This window comes from Crassostrea angulata, chromosome 2 (assembly GCF_025612915.1).
Source record: "Crassostrea angulata isolate pt1a10 chromosome 2, ASM2561291v2, whole genome shotgun sequence".
Lineage (NCBI taxonomy): Eukaryota > Metazoa > Mollusca > Bivalvia > Ostreida > Ostreidae > Magallana > Magallana angulata.
The window spans coordinates 737,635-750,085 of record NC_069112.1 but is presented as its reverse complement, the minus strand read 5'-3'; the positions used below and the strand labels follow the sequence as shown (position 1 = coordinate 750,085).

Genomic DNA, 12,451 nt, shown 5'->3' with positions numbered 1-12,451 from the left:
CACCTAAAATGACAAAATTCACACAAAAGCTTGCTTATATAGTGAAGATTCTAAATTATAAAAATCATGACCCTCAGACCTAAACTGGGGCTTCAGTTGCGGTTCAAAGTTTAACATTGAGACACGTAGAAAACAGAAATTTATTGTATTTGATCAAATCTGCTTTAACGAGCATTTATCATGTTACCAACTGCATGTCATATATCAATGAATTTTGTTTTTTGTCTTCCAATATTAATAATTCACATTCAAAATAGATACCGGTATGCCATTCAGCAATAGGAAAATTTCATGAACACTGCATTATGTATATTTTCTTGTAGATTGATGAACTAACAAGCCTTTTCAAGAAGTGGAAGAAGAAATTTGAATTTTGTTCTCATCTAAATAAAGAAGATTTTCCTAAAAAGATTACTGTCATTGTTTTCTGTTAACGTTAATTCTGTATGAAGCAAATTAATTAGGACTTCAGTTTTCTTTTCAAAATATAACAGCTTATATTCTCAAATTTAGATAAAGAGAGATAAAGATTTCAAGATTATTAAATTAAGCTGCATAGTATTTTGCATGAAAATTGCATGATATTTGCATGATATTCGCATGTTATACGCATGAAACATGAGGTTTAATTTTCGCATGAATATTGTGCGAAATTTTAATCATATGATATTCGCATGAAAATTATGTCAAAATCGCATGAAGTTTTTTCATGAAATTCATGCGTGTTACTTTTGTCTCTTTCTCATGCGAAGAATTCACATGAACTTCATGCGAATTTCATATGAGATTCATGCGAGCCACTTTTGCCTGTGTACACTTGGAGTTTTGATGGGCTTGATAATGTGAATGTCAGTGAAAATAATCGATCTTACCTCGTTATATCACTAAAACATCATTTAAGGAAATTGTATATAATGGAAAATTCATATTTACCGCGTTAATTATGTTTAAACCTATATTCAGTTCAAGATCCGCTCCTGACTTCTCATTGGCTGTCCCAAAATAAAACCGGTCAAGGTCAGTAAACATGGCGGACAAATTCAACTTTCGTTGTTGACATACATGATACACGAAAAATAACCGATATATGGACTATAATTGATATTTTTGGATTAATTTATGCCATAGACATCTACAACGTTCGAGTTCAGGTAAGAAATGCAAATGTTATTGTCATTTATTAACGATTTGAGACGAAATCGTTGCGGGAGTGAATCACTCCCGCACTTGCACCATTACGGAGATCCTATGGAGTAGTAGCCCTCTCCCAGCTTCCACAGGTACAGGTAAGTTAGAATTATATATACAACCTGCTTTACGTACAGGTAACCTAGAATTATATATACAACCTGCTATATCTACAGGTAACCTAGAATTATACATACAATCTGCTTTACGTACAGGTAACATAGAATTATACATACAACCTGCTATATGTACAGGTAACATAGAATTATACATACAATCTGTTATATGTACAGGTAACCATTGTAAAGGAGGGGGGCATACATTATGACAAAATTCGTTCAAAACTAAAAAGGTTTATCATAGATTGCACACTTCTGTAAAATAACAAATAAAAAATGCATGTGCCTTTCCAAACCATTAATACTATTACAAATTATTATTTCATTAAATCAATGTCATAATCAACTTTGTATACGATTTATCAATCGAAATTTTTGAGTTAAAGTTATCAATCACCCAGAGCGAAAGTAGCGTGACAGAAAAACGTTACGGTGAGTTAATAGAGTTAATAGCTTAATGTGTGTTTGAATGTTTGTTATTATCCCCTCGCGTAACTTTTGTGCGAAGGGGATATAGCATCGCTGCTGTGCGTGTGTTCAGATTGGAAACAAGTTGAAAAGAAAACTCTTGCAGGGATACTTATCAAACTTCGTACACTTATTTGGCATGGTAAAAGGACAAACCCTGTGAATTTTCAAGTCAGTTAGTTGACTACTCTTTAATATATCGTTAAAATAACACAATTTTTACAAATTTTATGTACTACGACTTGTGGTAGAGTCAGGTATATGGCATTCCTACTAGCTCTGGCTAGTGGGTTAACCCTTTAGCTCGATCGATAGAGTGCTGGACTGGCGTGCCAGAGGACCTGGGTTCAAACCCCAGCAGAGGCAATAAGTGTCTCTGTTACATTTGGCGCCAACGTTGGGGCATTATGTGACGGTCAGACTGGTTCGAATACCGGCGCCAGATAGCTCAGTTGGTAGAGCACCTGACTATAGATTCAGGGGGCCCAGGTTCGAATCCCGGTCTGGTCCGTCATTATTTCTCCCATCCCGTTACATTTGGCGCCCATGTTGGGACCTGGGTATTCTCTGGCGGGTGAGAGAGATTGTTTCCAGAACTTTGGCCCACAGGCATTGGCACTCCAGGAGAGTCGGGACGCCTCTTTCCTTGGAGGGGGACAATGTGGTAGAGTCAAGTATATGGCATTCCTACTAGCTCTGGCTAGCGGGTTAACCCTTTAGCGACCGGTAGAGTGCTATGCTAACTGGTAACACAATTTTATTTGAAAAACCTTAGTTTGCTGTTAGTTTGAATTTAATTTCTATGAAATTTGTTTTAAAGATTGAATATCAGAGTTGAAAATTAGTGCTGCAATCAAACTATAAATATTGTAATATAAAGTAGATAATATAATTTTTTTCATTTGAACTCTTTATGATTGATACTTATTGGTTGGACTATTGAATTCTTTATGATTGATACTTATTGGTTGGACCATTGAATTCTCTATGATTGATACTTATTGGTTGGACTATTGAATTCTCTATGAATGATACTTATTGGTTGGACTATTGAATTCTCTATGATTGATACTTATTGGTTGGACTATTGAATTCTTTATGATTGATACTTATTGGTTGGACTATTGAATTCTTTATGATTGATACTTATTGGTTGGACTATTGAATTCTCTATGATTGATACTTATTGGTTGGACTATTGAATTCTCTATGATTGATACTTATTGGTTGGACTATTGAATTCTTTATGATTGATACTTATTGGTTGGACTATTGAATTCTTTATGATTGATATTGGTTGGACTATTGAATTCTTTATGATTGATACTTATTGGTTGGACTATTGAATTCTTTATGATTGATACTTATTGGTTGGACTATTGAATTCTCTATGATTGATATTGGTTGGACTATTGAATTCTTTATGATTGATATTGGTTGGACTATTGAATTCTTTATGATTGATACTAATTGGTTGGACTATTGAATTCTTTATGATTGATACTTATTGGTTGGACAATTGAATTCTCTATGATTGATACTTATTGGTTGGACTATTGAATTCTTTATGATTAATACTAATTGGTTGGACTATTGAATTGTTTATGATTGATACTTATTGGTTGGACTATTGAATTCTCTATGATTGTTACTTATTGGTTGGACTATTGAATTCTTTATGATTGATACTTATTGGTTGGACTATTGAATTCTTTATGATTGATACTTATTGGTTGGACTATTGAATTCTCTATGATTGATACTTATTGGTTGGACTATTGAATTCTCTATGATTGATACTTATTGGTTGGACTATTGAATTCTCTATGATTGATACGTATTGGTTGGACTATTGAATTCTCTATAATTGATACTTATTGGTTGGACTATTGAATTCTCTATGATTGATATTGGTTGGACTATTGAATTCTTTATGATTGATACTTATTGGTTGGACTATTGAATTCTTTATGATTGATACTTATTGGTTGGACTATTGTGTTAGTTTACTTAATATGCAATGACAAGAGAAGTAACTCTTGTTTATGTTTTACTTATCTCCCCCTAAGGGAGCTCTTCATCCTGTAAAGTTACTTTTAGTGAACGAGTTGAATAAAGCACATGGTCTAACATATTGAATTCTCTATGATTGATATTGGTTGGACTATTGAATTCTTTATGATTGATATTGGTTGGACTATTGAATTCTTTATGATTGATACTTATTGGTTGGACTATTGAATTCTTTATGATTGATACTTATTGGTTGGACTATTGAATTCTTTATGATTGATACTTATTGGTTGGACTATTGAATTCTTTATGATTGATATTGGTTGGACTATTGAATTCTTTATGATTGATATTGGTTAGACTATTGAATTCTTTATGATTGATACTTATTGGTTGGACTATTGAATTCTTTATGATTGATATTGGTTGGACTATTGAATTCTTTATGATTGATATTGGTTAGACTATTGAATTCTTTATGATTGATACTTATTGGTTGGACTATTGAATTCTTTATGATTGATACTTATTGGTTGGACTATTGAATTCTTTATGATTGATACTTATTGGTTGGACTATTGAATTCTTTATGATTGATACTTATTGGTTGGACTATTGAATTCTCTATGATTGATACTTATTGGCTGGACTATTGAATTCTTTATGATTGATACTTATTGGTTTGACTATTGAATTCTTTATGATTGATACTTATTGGTTGGACTATTGAATTCTTTATGATTGATACTTATTGGTTGGACTATTGAATTCTTTATGATTGATATTGGTTGGACTATTGAATTCTTTATGATTGATATTGGTTAGACTATTGAATTCTTTATGATTGATACTTATTGGTTGGACTATTGAATTCTTTATGATTGATATTGGTTGGACTATTGAATTCTTTATGATTGATATTGGTTAGACTATTGAATTCTTTATGATTGATACTTATTGGTTGGACTATTGAATTCTTTATGATTGATATTGGTTAGACTATTGAATTCTTTATGATTGATACTTATTGGTTGGACTATTGAATTCTTTATGATTGATACTTATTGGTTGGACTATTGAATTCTTTATGATTGATACTTATTGGTTGGACTATTGAATTCTTTATGATTGATACTTATTGGTTGGACTATTGAATTCTCTATGATTGATACTTATTGGCTGGACTATTGAATTCTTTATGATTGATACTTATTGGTTTGACTATTGAATTCTTTATGATTGATACTTATTGGTTGGACTATTGAATTCTTTATGATTGATACTTATTGGTTGGACTATTGAATTCTTTATGATTGATATTGGTTGGACTATTGAATTCTTTATGATTGATATTGGTTAGACTATTGAATTCTTTATGATTGATACTTATTGGTTGGACTATTGAATTCTTTATGATTGATATTGGTTGGACTATTGAATTCTTTATGATTGATATTGGTTAGACTATTGAATTCTTTATGATTGATACTTATTGGTTGGACTATTGAATTCTTTATGATTGATATTGGTTGGACTATTGAATTCTTTATGATTGATATTGGTTGGACTATTGAATTCTTTATGATTGATACTTATTGGTTGGACTATTGAATTCTTTATGATTGATACTTATTGGTTTGACTATTGAATTCTTTATGATTGATATTGGTTGGACTATTGAATTCTTTATGATTGATACTTATTGGTTGGACTATTGAATTCTTTATGATTGATACTTATTGGTTGGACTATTGAATTCTTTATGATTGATACTTATTGGTTGTTCTATTGAATTCTCTATGATTGATACTTATTGGTTGTTCTATTGAATTCTTTATGATTGATACTTATTGGTTGTTCTATTGAATTCTTTATGATTGATACTTATTGGTTGGACTATTGAATTCTTTATGATAGATACTTATTGGTTGTTCTATTGAATTCTTTATGATTGATACTTATTGGTTGGACTATTGAATTCTTTATGATTGATACTTATTGGTTGGACTATTGAATTCTTTATGATTGATACTTATTGGTTGGACTATTGAATTCTTTATGATTGATACTTATTGGTTGGACTATTGAATTCTTTATGATTGATACTTATTGGTTGGACTATTGAATTCTCTATGATTGATATTGGTTGGACTTTTGAATTCTTGATGATTGATACTTATTGGTTGGACTATTGAATTCTCTATGATTGTTACTTATTGGTTGGACTATTGAATTCTTTATGATTGATACTTATTGGTTGGACTATTGTGTTAGTTTACTTAATATGCAATGACAAGAGAAGTAACTCTTGTTTATGTTTTACTTATCTCCCCCTAAGGGAGCTCTTCATCCTGTAAAGTTACTTTTAGTGAACGAGTTGAATAAAGCACATGGTCTAACATATTGAATTCTCTATGATTGATATTGGTTGGACTATTGAATTCTTTATGATTGATATTGGTTGGACTATTGAATTCTTTATGATTGATACTTATTGGTTGGACTATTGAATTCTTTATGATTGATACTTATTGGTTTGACTATTGAATTCTTTATGATTGATATTGGTTGGACTATTGAATTCTTTATGATTGATACTTATTGGTTGGACTATTGAATTCTTTATGATTGATACTTATTGGTTGGACTATTGAATTCTCTATGATTGATATTGGTTGGACTATTGAATTCTTTATGATTGATATTGGTTGGACTATTGAATTCTTGATGATTGATACTTATTGGTTGGACCATTGAATTCTCTATGATTGTTACTTATTGGTTGGACTATTGAATTGTTTATGATTGATACTTATTGGTTGGACTATTGAATTCTTTATGCTTGATACTTATTGGTTGGACTATTGAATTCTCTATGATTGATACTTATTGTTTGGACTATTGAATTCTCTATGATTGATACTTATTGGTTGGACTATTGAATTCTCTATGATTGATACGCATTGGTTGGACTATTGAATTCTCTATAATTGATACTTATTGGTTGGACTATTGAATTCTCTATGATTGATATTGGTTGGACTATTGAATTCTTTATGATTGATACTTATTGGTTGGACTATTGAATTCTCTATGATTGATACTTATTGGTTGGACCATTGAATTCTTTATGATTGATACTTATTGGTTGGACTATTGAATTCTTTATGATTGATACTTATTGGTTGGACTATTGTGTTAGTTTACTTAATATGCAATGACAAGAGAAGTAACTCTTGTTTATGTTTTACTTATCTCCCCCTAAGGGAGCTCTTCATCCTGTAAAGTTACTTTTAGTGAACGAGTTGAATAAAGCACATGGTCTAACAATGGTAGCAGAGCGTGGTTGAAAGAAAATTGGTGATTCCTAGTGTTAAAAACAGTGTAAGCGAGGTGTGACAATTAATTACTTGTTATTCAGAGTTTGATAAATGTGAAAAACAGTGGTGTTAGTGGACTGAGAAAATGTCAACAAAAATCAACCCCCCTTTGTACAATCCTAAAATCAAAACTTATGAACTCTTCAAGCAGGAACTTTTAGCATAGAAAGAGGTCACTGAGTTAGATAAAAAGAAACAAGGTGTTGCAATAGCATTGTCTCTTCCTGAAAATGATGAGTCCCAGATAAGAGAAAAAGTGTTTGATCAGCTGAATTTGGAGGATCTCAAAAAAGAGACAGGTTTGAAAACATTGATAGAATTTTTGGACAAACATTTGGCCAAAGATGATTTAGCAGATAGCTTAGAGAAATTTGAAGACTTTGAAGATTTTAAAAGGTCTGATGGACAATCTGTCAATGAATACATTTCCATTTTTGATGCTAAATACAGAAAAATTGAGAAGAAAAATATGAAATTACCTCCAGAGATTTTAGCATTCAAATTACTCAAAAGATCACAAATTAGCAAAGAAGAAAGAATGATTGTTTTGACAGGAATGAATTTTGAAAATAAAGAAACTCTGTATGAGGAAGCTAAAGTAAATGCATGTTCAACTGAAGAAGAAGAATTTGTACTGTTTACAGGTTACCAACCAAAGGAAATAAGACACCTGGGGATGGAAGCTAAAAATTGTGCAGTCCTAGACAGTGCCTGCAGTAGTACTGTGTGTGGTAGTGCATGGATCAACACATACATCGATTCACTCAATGATTTGGACAAAAATAGAGTTAAGAAAACTGAAGGCAGAAAAATGTTTAAGTTTGGAGGGGGGACTCGTCTGAAATCTGAAGGAGAATTTGCAATTCCAGCTCGTATAGCAGGGAAAGATGTGACCATAATAACTGATGTTGTTGATTCAGACATTCCGTTGCTGTTGTCAAGAACGGCTATGAAAACTGCTGGTGTGAAGTTGAACTTGGAGGATGACACAGCGGAGATTTTAGGGAAAACAATGAACCTTAATGTGACCTCTTCTGGACATTATTGTATTCCCATAGATAAAGCAGAAATGATACCTGTTGAGGAAGTTTGCTCAGTCAGGATTGATGATGTAGAACCAAAAAAGAGATACTCAACTCTGTTAAAACTGCACCGACAGTTTGCGCACCCACCAAAGAAACGACTAGTATCCCTCTTACAGGATGCAGGTGCTTGGCGAGACAACTTTGACGAGGATCTTGAAAAAATAGAAGAGAGATGTGATGTGTGCAAGACCTATGCAAGAACCCCTTCACGGCCTGTTGTGTCATTTCCAATGGCGACTTACTTTAATGAGAAGGTGGCCATGGATCTGAAGTACTGGAGAGGAAAGTGGATCTTACATTTGATTGACATCTGGTCCAGATACACAATTTCCATTTTTATCCAGAGGAAAAGACAACTGATGTCATTGATAAAATCATGTCTCACTGGATAGGGATATTTGGTGTTATGGGTGCAATTATGACAGATAATGGAGGAGAATTTAACTCTGACGAAATGCGAGAAGTGGCATCAATTTTGAACGTCAAAGTGTGCACATCCGCAGGTGAAAGCCCATTTCAGAACGGCTTGTGTGAACGAGTGCACTCCGTAACGGATATGATGCTAACAAAATTGGAACAGGACTACAAAGATGTAAATGAGCAGAGCTTGTTGTGCTGGGCTAACATGGCAAGGAATGTATTACAGATGTGGAACGGCTTTAGTAGCCACCAGCTTGTGTTTGGATGGAACCCCAATCTACCCAACATTATGACAGACAAGTTACCAGCTTTAGAAGGCCGTACAGTGAGTGAGACTTCTGCTAAACATCTGAATTTACTGCACAGCACCAGACGAGCATACATAGAGGCAGAAGCTGATGAGAGAATCAGACGGGCATTACTGAACAAAGTGAGGGCAGCTGAACAATGTTATGAAAATGGAGATTTGGTGTACTACAAGCGTGAGGGTAGAGACAGATGGCTTGGACCTGGTAGAGTTGTGTTTCAGGATGGAAAAGTTGTTTTTGTTCGCCATGGGGGAGTTTTTGTTCGAGTGTCCCCTAACAGATTACAAAAAGCAACCGCAGGCTGTACTCAAGTAGAAGAGAAGATATCAGACACTGAAACTACAGGCACAAATAAAGAAAGAACACCACACCAAGGAAAAGCAAGTGAAAAGCAACTTAAAAAGTGTACAGTTTCTGAATACCTGTCAGAGAACAAAGAGGAACAGAAGTTACCTTTACCTCCTCAACGCAATTTTGCACTAAAAACAAATGACAACATTCAGTATAAGATGGGATCGGAGGATGAAAATTGGATAAAGGCAACAATTCTTGGCAGAGCAGGCAAAGCTTCTGGTAATAACAGAAATTGGTATAATGTAAAAGATGTTGAGAGTGAAGAACAAAAGAGCATAGACCTAAGTAGGCTCCCTTGGGAAAGAATCAGCGATGAATGTGTTAATTCTACAACATGTGAAAATACAAGCTGTGACAATATATCCCTAGCTAAACAAAATGAACTAGAGAAGCTCAAAAACTTTGACACATACACTGAAGTTCTGGATGAAGGACAAAATAGACTATCTACAAGATGGGTTATCACTTCAAAAGAAGAACAAGTAAGAGCAAGACTTGTAGCACGTGGATTTGAGGAGGAATTTGATATTCCAAGAGACAGTCCGACAGTTGGAAAAGGGGATCTTAAGATATTTTTGACAATAACAGCAAGTAAATTCTGGGATGTCAAAACCACAGACATTAAGTCAGCTTTTTTACAAGGAAAAAAACTTGATAGAGATGTTTATCTTCAACCTCCAAAGGAAAGTATCACTCCTGTAGGAGTGATATGGAAGTTAAAACACTGTCTTTATGGACTGAAAGATGGTGCCAGACAGTTTTACTTAAGTGTTAAAGAAGAACTTGATAAACTCGGCTTTGAACAGTGTAGCGTAGACCCGGCTCTCTTCTGCTATAGAAAGGATGGAAGGCTTCATGGAATCATCTGCTCTCATGTTGATGATTTTCTCCATGCTGGGGACGAAATCTTTGAGGGGCAGATTTGCAGGTTTCGAGAGAGGTTTTCAGCAGGAAAAATTGCTGAATGCCAATTTCCATATATTGGTTTCTACGTTAAGCAAACTCAGGAAGGGATAGAACTGGATCACACTAGTTACATGGAGAAGTTACAAAGTATAGAGATTGATCCCCTGAGAGCATATCAGAAGGAAAGTCAGCTAAGCACTGAAGAACAGACTGCATACAGACAGATCATAGGGCAGATCAATTGGGCAGTGCAGGGGTCAAGACCAGACCTTGCATTTGAAATGATAGACATGAGCACTAAGCTAAGAAGTGGAAACATGGCAGACTTAATCAGAGCAACGAAAACCATAAATAGGCTTAAAGACTTCAAAAGTATTCTGAGATTTCCAGCTTTAGATCTCACTTCAGTGAAGATAATGACATTTACCGATGCATCTTTAGGAAACCTGAATGATGGAGTGGGAAGTACTCGAGGAGTCATTATCTGGATTATGGATAGACAAGGGAAATGCTGTCCCCTTTTCTGGCAGGCTAAAAAGATAAGAAGAGTTGTCCGCTCCACGCTAGCAGCAGAGGCGCTTAGTCTACAAGAAGGACTGGAGGCAAGTTTTTACTATCGACACATGTTAGAGGAAATTTTAGGAGTCGCCAGCAAATCCATTGAAATTTATGCATTTGTAGACAATAAGAGTGTGATAGAATCTGTGCATTCGACAAAACTGGTGGAGGACAGGAGACTTCGTATTGATATCGCTGCATTGACTGAAGCAGTTATTCAAGGAGATGTGAGGAAAATTCAGTGGTGTTCTGGACAAAAACAGCTCGCAAATTGCCTAACAAAAGCAGGAGCAAATGGTTTAGGACGGATGTTGCCAGACTTTGTGTTTTAAATGGACAGAATTACTGTTATTCTTAAACCAGACACATTCTAATTAATTCTGAACTTTTGTCATTTTTAGTTTTGTTTACCTGTACATTATGCTCAAAAAAGAGAAAAGTATAATTAATGTTAGTTTACTTAATATGCAATGACAAGAGAAGTAACTCTTGTTTATGTTTTACTTATCTCCCCCTAAGGGAGCTCTTCATCCTGTAAAGTTACTTTTAGTGAACGAGTTGAATAAAGCACATGGTCTAACACCCGCCAGTGCACCAGCACTTTTTTTTCACACTTAGTCTCGTTTATTCCATTAAATCCATCGTAGGCAAATTTGCAATAACTTTGTAAAATGCTTTGATACCATCTAAAAATTTCATTTTATTTCATTTCACTTATAACGTTTAAAAGATGTGTAACACTTTTATGATGAAAAAATACTTTGAGGCTGAGGATCAAAACCTCAATATTTGTTTCTAAACTTTAAATGACTCAATTATAAAACAATGCAAAATACTTATAAAAAAATTGGATTGAAGATAATAAATTACAATTGAAAGGTGTACAAAAATGCATTTTGATTAGATTATATTGTAATATGAACAAAGGATCAAGTACATTACACACAAGACGTAGTGAATTTGTCTCTAAAATTATGAAAGTTTTTAATTTGTTTAATATTTTTTAACAAAAAATTTGTGAATTTTATTTGCAGCCATGTGATGCTCCCCCATCAATGCTAACAGGAACAGTCATTGCCTATGAAAAATCTGAATTTGGATTTTCCATTATGGTGGAAGACGGAGACACATTTCAGACAGTTGGTATCCCCATAAATATGGTCCGTGACGCTCTCGAATGTGATGAGAATAGTGTTGAAGACACTTTATCCATTAGAATATCATTCAGTGTGGCAGTGGGAACCGCAAACGGAATTGTCTCTTCATTTGCTTTAGTGTGAACTTTTTATGCACTGTTGGTGATTGCCATCCTGACCATATTTTGGGTTTTTTGCTTTATGATTATGCTTTTTCATGTATATTCAGTACTTTGCTGTATACTGTTAATTAAGATCTGAACTCAGATAAATGTTATGTTTGAATACTTTTCTGTATTTGGAATGCACGTTGTGCATTTTGAAATGTTGGAGAATTTTATCACTTATTTAAACTGCTTTTTTTTTAAATTTTTGTTGTCACTGGATATATGATAGAGAATATTTTGCCTTTTGACATTCTGTAGTTTATTGCTTATAATTAAGCACTTCATTGTTACAGTCTGTATGACTTATCTGTTTTAAGTCAAGTGCAATATGAACACATCATTCACTGTA

At 33.7% G+C, this 12,451-nt stretch overlaps 1 non-coding gene across 1 annotated transcript; it reads left to right on the top strand.

The window, feature by feature from the left end:
- The first annotated feature begins 2,212 nt into the window (after nt 1-2,212).
- Nucleotides 2,213-2,287, top strand: Trnay-aua (transfer RNA tyrosine (anticodon AUA)). The gene has a single exon. It is a non-coding gene; the product is annotated as a tRNA-Tyr (tRNA).
- Nucleotides 2,288-12,451: the final 10,164 nt, after the last annotated feature.